Source organism: Melanaphis sacchari, unplaced genomic scaffold (genome assembly GCF_002803265.2).
Source record: "Melanaphis sacchari strain LSU unplaced genomic scaffold, SCAv2.0 Contig59_pilon_pilon, whole genome shotgun sequence".
Classification (NCBI taxonomy): Eukaryota; Metazoa; Arthropoda; class Insecta; order Hemiptera; family Aphididae; genus Melanaphis; species Melanaphis sacchari.
The window spans coordinates 447,024-459,290 of record NW_020271423.1 but is presented as its reverse complement, the minus strand read 5'-3'; the positions used below and the strand labels follow the sequence as shown (position 1 = coordinate 459,290).

Below are 12,267 nucleotides of genomic sequence, written 5' to 3'. Positions count from 1 at the left end.
TAGTGTATAATAATGTCGAATGTCGACGGTGTTTTGGCTGACAATACGCGAGTGGACAAGACAAGCGCAAAGTCCGATAGACAGATCTGGTCGCCTCAAACGACTATAACTTTGAAACTTTGTTTTCCCGATTTTTGTTGTGCTGAACTGATATAAAAACAAAGTAGGTACGATGAAAAAAAAAATCGGTATTAGGGTAAAGCCTATAATAAACTAAAACGTAGTGCTTGCAGCCCAGGGAGAGGGCCTAGGGGCCCAGGATTTCCCCAGATATATTATTTCTCAAAATTTTTTTATAATCCTACAGATCCTAATATTATTTTATTTCAAATCACATATATGTCTAATAATATAATATATTATACAAAGTGGATATATATAGGAAAAAGCAAAACTGTAAATAGACGTTTAGATTTAATTTATAAATATTATATAATATTAAATAATCGTTAATTCATTTATTACATTGATTACAAAATTTAAACTATGAATAAAGTAGATAGGTACCTATGTAAAAATTGTTTGGGCCCCTCCCCCACAGATCTTTGCTCTGGATCCGTGTCTGTTGCAGTCGGTTATGCATAAAAAAACGTAAAATTGTGAACTTTAAAACTAAGTTCTACTAATAAATTCTAATTGCTTACATCATTTTTCGATAAAAAAAAAAAAAACCGAAAATTCGCTTCAGCCCTACTCTAAACTAGATTTATACTAAATACATAAATATTATTTGTATTTGAAATTTCATTTTTTTTCGATATTTTAATTTTTAAATTTAAATATTTAATCATGAGTGAATGTATAATAAAATATTACTGCATTTGCATAGATGTCATATCCCTCTAATTAACATGGCCAAGCCAATTTTACGTTAAGAGGAATCTATTTTACTCGGTTATTATTATTAGAGTAATATTTGACCTATTATCGAATAGGTAGGCACAAATATTGTCAGGATCTTACACTACCGAGCATTTTAATTTCGAAGAAAGTTTGAACACACGATAATTATAAAATTTTAAATTTTAAAACATTATCAATAAAATTCAAGCGCGTGATTACTATCTATTGAAATGATAACAGATAATAACTGTGATAACACACGGTGTTCGCGTTTTTCATTTTATTCAAATCATAAAAAATAAAAACTACTTCTCATTAATCAATCACGATAATTAATGTTCGTGTATACTGTATTTCTGTTGTAGCCTGTAGGTAGGTACCTAGAGTTTTGTATAAAACTCGTCAATATCGTTAATTTCTAAGTAATGGAAAACTTAAAAAGGAAGCTTGAACAAAATTTTGAGTACACTGAGAAGTCAGTTCCTTTGGATATTATTACTGTGAGTTTCAGTGTTATCGAATCAAAGAATGTTAATAGGGTGAGTGTTAGATTAAAAGTGCTGAGTAACTTAAAATTGCTGAGTATACATTGTAAAACCATTTATGCATACAAGAAATAGCTACGGCTGGAAAATGCTGTAGTGAAAATCACAAAAGGAAAGCGAAGTCGGCAATTTGGGCAACTGCTATGCAAACAGACTACGATCATAGCACAGGTAGTATTGCATTTACATTAGGTGATAAGGTATTTTTATGAATTGGTATTGTATGATTTAGTTGGTGGAAAAGCTCGTGGAAGTAATACGCAAGCAGTCTTCGCGGCGCCATCGGTTCAAACCCTGAAAAAAAAAAGTAGAAAGAAAAACTAACAAAGTATTAGCTCATCCAAAAATGGCTATATTGGTGTGACTTATTCGATTACATTTTAAATCCATTTAAAATATATATGACAACAATTATGAAGATGTTACGAACCATAATATTACCTCTGGTATGTTTATTTACATTTAATATTGATAATTTTATTCAGTTGTTGGTTATATAGTTTTTTTTATTATTGATTATTCATTTTTTCTATAGGTACCTTAAAGGAGGATTATTTTTACTACAAATCACGATGAATCTACCCGTAATAACCATTTTTATACGACTGTGGGATGTTGATGGCGCACATTATAAATGATTATTTCCGACTTATAAACAAATTAGTTGGCAGGGAGTTAGACCACGCCAAGAGCTTAATTGTGATATACCACATAGTCTATTCTTGTTGTAAACAGAGTATATTTTATACATAAAACATTTAAACTTTATTAGACTATTCTTAACAATATTATAAGTAATTGTTTATAATACTTATTCAGGCACGGCGCCAAGAGGGGGCAAGGTGGGGCTTTAGCCCCCCAGAAAATAATTCAGCCCCTTCGCCAGCCACCCTACTAAATAATATGAACGATATAATAAAGTCATAAAAAATTATTTTTAAAAGAGCTATATCAGAGAATTTATGAAATATACTTTTTAAAAATTAGTAATATTATGTAAATACTTTCCTATTTTTGTAGATATGTGTTTTAAGTTTTTGCTGTTATGAAAACCGATTTAATAACATTGATATTTTATACACAAAAACAGAAGAATATTATTAACTTAATTTAATGTTTATTGTTTACAAGTAAAAATATTTTTAGTTTACTTATTATTTTTAATATGTTTAATTAATACACTAATATTGTGTAAGAAGTTACTTAATAATTAATAAAAAGAAAAGATTTCTTTAAGTGTCTATATTTTAATATATATCTATGAACTATTTTAACCTCCAAAATTCAACAAAAAATACAAAGTAGATTCTTTAATACATAATATATTATGCAAATACCAATTTAAAAATATATTGAACTAAAAACTTGAAATTTACTAGTTAAATAATATTATTAGGTAGGTAATCACAAATTTTTATTAAAAAAAATATTATTCCTACTGGTATTGATGCAATTTTAAACATTTTTGTAACTATTTTAACGTTTTAAGATTTTCAATCATTTACTGTTTGGTGCATAAACAGATATTGTGTAAAATATTAATATTTAGTTTATTTAATATATTTTTCACTACTAAATAAATTGAATTTAGTATAGATTATAATAATTTAATTAATGAAGTTTGAACAAATAACATCTTCAGTCTTTCTACGGTGGATTAACCTACTAGTCTAATAAGGGAAAAATCTACTACAATTTTAATAAAATATGTTTTGAAATTTGTAAAATAAGAAAAATCTTAGGCCATGTAAAACCTTGCCCCGCTCTGCCCTCCCTGAAAAAAATTCTAGTGCCGTGCTTGATACTTAATAATCTATGATGTTTCCTAAGATTGGTGTACTAAACTTTCAACTTATTATAGATACTAATGAGTTTGGAGAAAGTATTGTGGATGAAGTTGTGATTATTTCTAACTTTCTAAGGTACCATTAAAAATTATCATTTATTAACTTAAATCATAACTTTTTATGTTATTACAGGCTGTATTTTATGCCATTGATAAAAATTAATTTTATTACAAAACAATGATTGGTCTGAATACAACCCAAACTTACAATGATGAAGCCTTAGACAACTGCTACTCCTTGTCAACTTCCAGTACTAACTTCTGCTAATATTCTTCACTTCAATACTCTCACATGATACTAATATGCTGGAAAACATTCAGCCCCTAGCCACATCAACTTCTACTAATAAGGTCTGTACAGAAACTAAGATATATAAAAATAAAAATATATATTGTTTATAATGTGTTAATCATAGGAATAGCTGTATCAAGAAAAACTTATGGAACATCATTTTTCAATATTTAAAAAATGAGCATTGCTGATCCAAATAGAATATTCTTTGGAATAAATTCTAGTCAACTGATAGCTGAAAACTTTTGTTGCAAACAAAAATAAATTTTCAAAAGAAACCTAAAATAGGACTGTATACAATTGATTAGATAGGTAGATGTTTGGACCATTGTTAAAAACTAAAAAATTTTAAACATACTCAGTATTTACATAAAAAGTTGAAAATTACTTGGTACCAGCCTTTGCTTGACTTTTATAATTTAAGAAAACATATCAATAATTCATTTTTATTTAAATATTTTAAAATACTAATTATACATAAGATTAAAAATGTAAACAATTAATTATAATTTTATAATATTATAAATTACTTATTAAAATTGAAATGATAATATATTTTAATTATGATTGTTTAATCACCTAACCAAATTTTTTACTTTGTGTAATATTGCTTAAATATTATTGCTATTCCTGAAAAAAAATTTCACACTCAGAGTATGTAGTTAAACTCTGAATAATAATTAGTGATATTTGATTTACCCAATACAATATATTTATGTAATATTTTAACTCTTATAATAATTTTTTTTGAGAATATTTTTATAATACTTAAAACAAAACAATTTTAGATGATCTAGTTAAATTCTTTGAACTTTATGTAAATTTCTAGTTTATTTCTTGGAGTTTCTATTATGGAGGTACTACTAATGTTTCTTGTTGACTGTAACGTTGGTGATTATCTTCAAATTATTAAATTGTGTTAAATTTGTTAACACGAATGAATTGTATTTCATAATTTATTGGTCTACCTTTTTATATATATATATATATATATATATATATATAGGTGATATAATCTGTTATTTTTACTATTTCTTAGAAATAAGACATACGGATACAAGATATTAATATTTGTGAACATTCTGTAAGGTCAAATTAAGTTTAATTTTACGTATATTCTTATTGTCTTGCACGATTCCTAGAAGTTCTCAGTTTTTAGAATATATGTGGCTGAGTAATAAGTCTATGATATTGCTTTTTATGTATTTGTTAATTTATAGTTACTTATATTTACCACTATATTATTTGTTTCAATACTTTAAGTATTTCCTTGTCAACAAATCTAGGAAAGTAAACCATAAATTCTATATCAATTGGATCTTCCAATAATACTAATAAGTATTATTGAAATATTCCCAAATAAAACTGTTGTTTGGTCTATATAATATTACATGTATATTAAGTAAATCAAATGTTATTGAATATTATTTAAAAAAATATTGTAATTACATAAATTATTTTAATAAATTATGAATATTGGCTTTAATAAAAATATATCTTTGGAAGTTAAAGAATCAATTGAATATTAAAAGTTAATTAAAGTTGAAAATATTTAAAACAAATTATTTGATAAAAAATTCTATAGTAAAAAGTTATGGCTGACCTACATGCATAATAAATCTTATGAAAACATGGTTTATGAATCACAGTTAAGTGAAATATTTTTATTGGCTATGCAGTACTTACATAGATTTCACTGCCATGTCATCATAATTAGTACATATATTTTGAAATGGCAAGAATGAATATAAGGTAAACGTTTTTGTTTTATTTTTTTAGTTATTACCTTTATAGTTTATACATATTAATTTGTACTTTTTATTTGCAGAGACATGAATTTTAGCAGATGCAACCATACATATCAACGTATTTCAGCTCTAAAAAAAAAAAAAAAAAAAACAAATATCTAGTGCAATATTAGGTGCTACAATAAATTATATGTCCTATATGAAGCCTAATAAATTATGGTGAAAAATTAAAAAATACCAAAAGACAAATGTTAATCTGTGGTGTAGGTTTCTTTCTTGAAAACACCCAGTCTCGTACTAAATTTTTTATATTATCTGCTGTAGATAGGATACTGTCACTCTTTTATAGTTCTTATCTTGCACTCAGTGATATTACTTTTTTATTTGTTAAAAATACTAAAATAACATTATATCAGATTCCACACTATTCTCAAGTGTATTTAATATAAGAATAATACATCCAAACCATATCATTTTATTTATTTCAATAAATGTCCTTAAGGGCTCTAATAAAGTATGTTATACGATCTCATCTTAACATTAATACAATACTACTAATATTATTAAAATAGTACAAAACAAATAAGGTTTAAATAATAACAGTAATTAATAAATCAAGTTAAGTGAATCAAATGAATTAAAAAATTAATATTAAATAACTTAAAAACAAGGATTTTATGGATCTCTCTTACTAAATAAATCAAAATTTATCATCCTGGTCTGACCTATTGATAAATGAAATTATCGCAACCATAAAAATATATACAATTGACAATAATGTGATTGATATTAAGGAACATGGAAGTAAAAATGACAAATAATTTGAGAGAAGATATCAAATCATTTAATAATCAAGACAAAAAACAAAATACATATCAGCATACTTATGTCTATTAAATTAAGAATAGCTTGAGTTGAACAAAGAGGTATTAACTCAGGTGAGTTAATGTTAAAATGCAGGTTACGCTTAAAAACAATAAAAATCTTTGAACTCGATTACTTCGATTAGATCTGTTTGAGTAGGCGACAAAATTATGGAACAGTACTTTAAAATTAATCTAACTAAGGAAATGGACAATGTTTTAAAACATAGTTCATTTTAAAGTTGCTCGGTGTTTCTAGTTAACCTAAAATTCTTAGAACTTTTGCACAAATCAAAAAAATTTATATTATTCAATTCATATTTATTGAGTGGTAAAAGACATTTTGAAAACTAGTTAGCCATTTGACTAATGCCACTTTCTAAATCTGTTATGGTCATTTTGAATTTAACATTGGTCAACAAAGGAAGTGTGATCACTGGATGGTTTCTTCCCTCACCTTATTCATGTTTTTAATATAATGTAGCACATATTCTTATTATGCCTTTGGGTGTAGATTGTATATTATCTAATTAAAAAAAAAAAAAACATTGGTCAATAGCATTGATCTTAAGCAAACAGATGATAATTACAATATTTAATACAAGCACTTTATAATGTTCTAGCATATATTATTATGTTTTAATATACACATGGTTATACATTAATTAATTTTATTTGCTTAAAATTCTTTACTCTTGCTCCGCATTTTCTGACAGACTATGTGTTATGTGTGGAATGCATAAGCTAAATAATATTTTATGAACTTTTTTCTCAAATTGAAAATAGCATTTACTGCAAAAAAAGTTATGCATTTTCTGCTAGACTTTGTTTATAATTTCTTGTGCTACAAATAAATTTCAAATTTTATAATTCTTAAACTCAAATATTGTCATGTCATTACCAGATTCAAATGTTCTTGGTGAATCTATTATAATTTGGTGAAATACCTAACTTGTTTCAGATATTATTTTGTTATCCTCTATTTTAAACATATTTCAATAAAAATTTGATTTGAAAATTTCTTTGTTGCCAATTTGTTTAAGATGTATTTTATCAATTGTATTAATAAAATACTCTAATATAAAATTGTATAAAATGGTTAATAATTGTTCACTGTTGAAACTGCATCATGTATATTGCTGTATTGGTTTTTTGACTATGGAAAATGTTCGAATATGTATAGGTACCTACGTAACTGTTTGCTGTACCAAAGTTCAAAATATTTTTTCGTGCATAATACAAATTTAGAAAAGTCACTTTTGAAAAAAAAGCTTATGCACTAAACCTCAAATTAGGAAAAATGAAATAATAATAATAATGATAATAAATAAAATGTTAATATTTTAAACATAGGTGGGTACGTGTCTTAGTATAAATATAAATAAATGAAGAACAATATTTTTACTGTATAAATTATTTTTACAATTATTAAAGAAAAGTAGTATAATTAGAAATATAATTAAGATTTGTTTGGTTTTTTCCTTTAAAATGCATGGTTCTAATATTTTTTAATCAATAAAATTGTATTAATTTATTAATTTTTAAAAATATGGATTGGAACCCAAATTATAATAATACAAATTATTCCTAATAAAAAACCTTACAATTTATAACATTGTACCTACGTAAATGTGTTATCACCAAGGACAAATAACAATAACGTGTTTATATGTGTTGATTAATCATACTTTTTAACTATGCTTAATACGTGCAAATGCATAATACTAGAATTTAATGATAATTTTTTTTTACTTATGCAGGTGTGATGTTATGTGTTAATAACATTTTAATTGTATCAATTAATATAATTCAATAATAAAAATTGTAACTATGAAATGTACGTTACGAGTTAATATTGGTGATTTAAAGGCAGGTAAATTATATATTTTTATAATGAATGTACTTGTACAATTAGTTATTACGATCTAATGTCTTAATACTTATCTGGTGCGGACTGGCGGAAGTCGAATGTGAACACTTAAGAAGTTTTTCCATCCGGGATGAGGTTTATTCATTGCACGTAGAATCGGACATCGGTTGACCTCTGTAAATATCCATAATGGATACTTCGGGAGCAGAAATTTTGTTAATTAGGATTTAGAATTGAGCTAAAAATGTATTATTATAATATATTATACGTACCTATTTAGTATTTAGGTTATCTCATTATTGTACTCCAAAAATTTATATGATCAAATCACCATTAGAACAATACATATTTATATATTATATATTCCCTAATTCATAATATTATGATAATAATGTAAATACATATTTTTTTTAGATTTTGACTATATATATAAAAAATATTCTAACAATAAATTATTGATCATTTGCTAAAATATAATTTAATAAGTTATATTTTAGCAAATGAAATTTGGATTAAAAATCTAAGTACAAACATCTCAAATAAAACAATCGAATCAAAATTACGAATTCCAGCAAGATACATGGAATCTTGAAAAATTAAAATAATAACCTCCCGAATATAAAATTTGTGGTATCACTAACAATTAAAGACATTTTAATAAATGTAAATATTTTTAAGTGGATTTAACCCAAAATGTCACCAAACAGCATACAGTTTTGGTCCCTATCCCGTTAACTAATAGGTACATTAAAATCCAGTTTTTTAAAAAGATCCAAATACTTTATAAATTGTTCATGAGTCATGACAAACTATATGATGTGTCAGATATGTGAATAGGTATGTCTTAAATAAATATCAATACAATACAATTCATATAACGTTATGATAATAAATATTTGAGTTATCATATAAAGATTATAATTATATGCTATTATTGTGTTAGATATTATTATTTTGATTATTGTTACTATCCACATTGTCATTATTATTATTACTAATATTATTTGTTTTAAGTATAAATATTATTTTAATAATTTTATATTAGTTCTTTTAATCAATCCGTGTATACTAATGTACCAACAATATTTTCTAATTGAAAATGTTTAAAGTCGTATTAAATTTGTATTTGTTCTATAATTATTTATTTTTATTCATACCTATGTATTTGCATTCTAATGGAGATACTAGACAGGTAATTTTAAATTAAAATTTATTAAATTGATTAACTATAAATAAAAGAGTATACATAATAACTTATAATGTTGATCAAATTTATAAAAAAAAATGACTGTCAAATAATATTAAATATAGGTACCTAAACAAAAATAGCAATGGAATTTCAAGGATAATTTTTGTTTAAGGACATTAGGTAAAATGGAAGAGTTTTTAGTGGGCATTTAAGGCTATTTCTTCTAAAACGAATCAAATAAAATATTTTTAGTGTTCTGGTCAGAAGATAACTATTTCGAAAGCAGAAGTAAATGACGGTCATTATAAGCGAAGTAAGGTTAAGTAAGTTCAATATGACAATATGCTATTGTATGAATTATGGGACAGTTTTTGTATGAAATTAATAAACAGTGAAAATAGTTATTTAGAACTGATTTTAGAATATTATTTAGTTTTAGTATATTATTTTACCAGACTAAAGAGCAGTATTCTAAATTTCTAAATTGGAATGAGAGCAATTAAGTATTTTTAGAGGAACAGAATCTGAAAATGTGCAAAATGTATGCTTGGTAATGAAATCTAATAAACAAAATGTTCACCACAATTATATGAGAACTTAGTTTTCAATTACCTACTTCTTAGATTTAGATATACTACGGCAGGAATGTCATACTCAAAATATCAAGTGGGCCAAATATATTGAATAGTTTAGTATGCGACCCACAAAATTTAACGAAAAAAATTAATATTTTATACAAATTTTTCAATCTTATTCTTAGCGTTTATGAACACAGCAAATACAACTAAATTAAAAAAAAGTTAGCTTATCAGAAGATAAGATAGTATAATAATCAAATAAACCATTCTCTGAGAATCCAAGATAGTTATGACACGGCATTAATATTTTATTATTATTTTTTTTTTTCTATCCATTATACAAAAATAGTATTATTCGAGTTTGAAAAACATACAAATAACAGGTTTTAGCTAACTATTGTTTCGTATTAAAGTGACATCGAACGGTTAAAAACGAAGTTCTCTTCGTTTTATTTCGAAAACAAATTAATACCCTAACTAAGATTAACGACCGAGAGGTTCGTGACTGCGGGAAATAGTTTTTAACTAACAAATTATCTATGAATGCGTAGGTAGTGTCTCGTAAATTTGTATTACCATTTATCTGCACCATATAATTGTATTTTAATAATATCATCAACTATATTGTGTATTCAATAACCATAATGTTTTTACACGAATTAAACGTTATATCAGTCAAATTATACGATCTCGTTAAAACAGTTTTTATGATTAAAATACAATAAAAACTCTCCATTTAGCGACATGAAAACGTACCTATATAAAGGTTATATGTGTCGATATATAAACAACAGGCTAGGTAGTAGTTTCCTTTATATCTATGAACGACTGACATCAGAATATCAGGTGTGTACTCATTTAATATTTGAATTTACTTTGTATAATTTATTATTTTTAAGCTAAAAAAAATTTAAATATTATTAAATTATTAGTAGATTATCTACTCAGACAGTCAAATGAAAAGAACATAACTTAAGTAAACTATTGTCTATTACACGCAATTGATTGGTAACAATTAAACAATTAAATGTGACAATATTATAGTTTATTTATTACGATTTATCACATTTATTTTAGGTGTTCCGTTTTAAAAATATATTGCATTAATTATTTTATTTATACGTATTGTAATTCTCAACTGTAAAATAATTATTAATTACCATTAAAATAAGAAATTGGGCGACAAAGGAAAACAATATAGCCAATATAGGTATACACATAAGTACGATATACATACCAAATGATAATATTGATAACCATAATTATTCCAAGTATCTAGCTGGATACAGAGTCGTTAAGAGCGGGTGAGCACAACGGGAACATTTATTCCGGGTCACATTTCAGGATACTTTCCAGGATCTTCTAAAGATTTCAGGTGGATCTCTGTATTAGTTACATAATAACACATACGTAACTTAATTATTAGGTACAATGGTTAGGATCACTCGGCATTGATACCCATAGGAGCTTACTATTGCTAAAATATTTTTCTCTACGAAATTTCAATCACGCAATTTTATTTCGTTTCTGTAAGTAATTTATTCTCAATTATTATAGTACATAAACTGACTATACTTTTCAGTTATCTTCTTAAACAATAATAGTTGTCATTTATTACTGTCGCGGTGCCAAACGTGCAAAGATCAACTATAAAAATATTTAAATTTTTTCGTATAAATCCGTTATTGCAAGTATGGACATGGCGTAATAGTAGAATTGAAGAACGGTTACTATATAGTTATAAGAGTGTTAAAAAAGACTAAAAGTTCAATTAAGACCGATTTTGTGAGTTTCAATGATCTTGGTTGGTCAAATTTCGTGACATTTTACAAATCTCTGTGATTATTTCATCATAATATCATGTTATGGTGACTGAGTAGAGACCATACATCGATTTGCCTTTGATCCGAAACATTTTTTGAAATAGCTCTGGTCAGATATATATCTATTAAAGTATTGAGATTATATAATTTCGATATTTTATACTGTTCATATTATTCATTCAATCCCGAACGTGTTTTCTACCAGAATATGCCAATTATCATCACAAAAATCGGATAGAACTTCTAAAAACATAATAAATAATAATGTTCAATATTTTCATGCAATTGATTAAAAAACGAATTTTCTTCAATTTGGATATTGATTCTTAACACCTTTAAAATTTGATAACAAAACTAAATTGGAGGTATACTTTCATTATTCACTAATTACTTTGGTTTTAAAAATGAAAACATATTTATAATCATGAAAAATTTGGCTATAGATAGGACTGTTAAACTTCATATTTTTAATTTCAGCAATTCGTTTACTTTAATGAAGGAAATTTAATAATATTTGTTATTTACACAATCAAATTAAACGTAAAAAGCATTTTATCTATATGTCATTATATTTGTATGGAATACAGAATTGCTGAACTCGTTGAATAATTTAGCGTAAGTATCGATAATTGATTATTTTTTTTTGTTTTTATGTATTGAAACAGTCAAA

At 25.3% G+C, this 12,267-nt stretch overlaps 1 long non-coding RNA gene across 1 annotated transcript; it reads left to right on the top strand.

The window, feature by feature from the left end:
* Positions 1 to 5,082: 5,082 nt before the first annotated feature.
* LOC112600054 lies at positions 5,083 to 5,435 on the top strand. The gene is made up of 2 exons (XR_003114984.1): positions 5,083 to 5,278; positions 5,355 to 5,435. It is a non-coding gene; the product is annotated as an uncharacterized LOC112600054 (long non-coding RNA).
* The last annotated feature ends 6,832 nt before the right edge of the window (positions 5,436 to 12,267 follow it).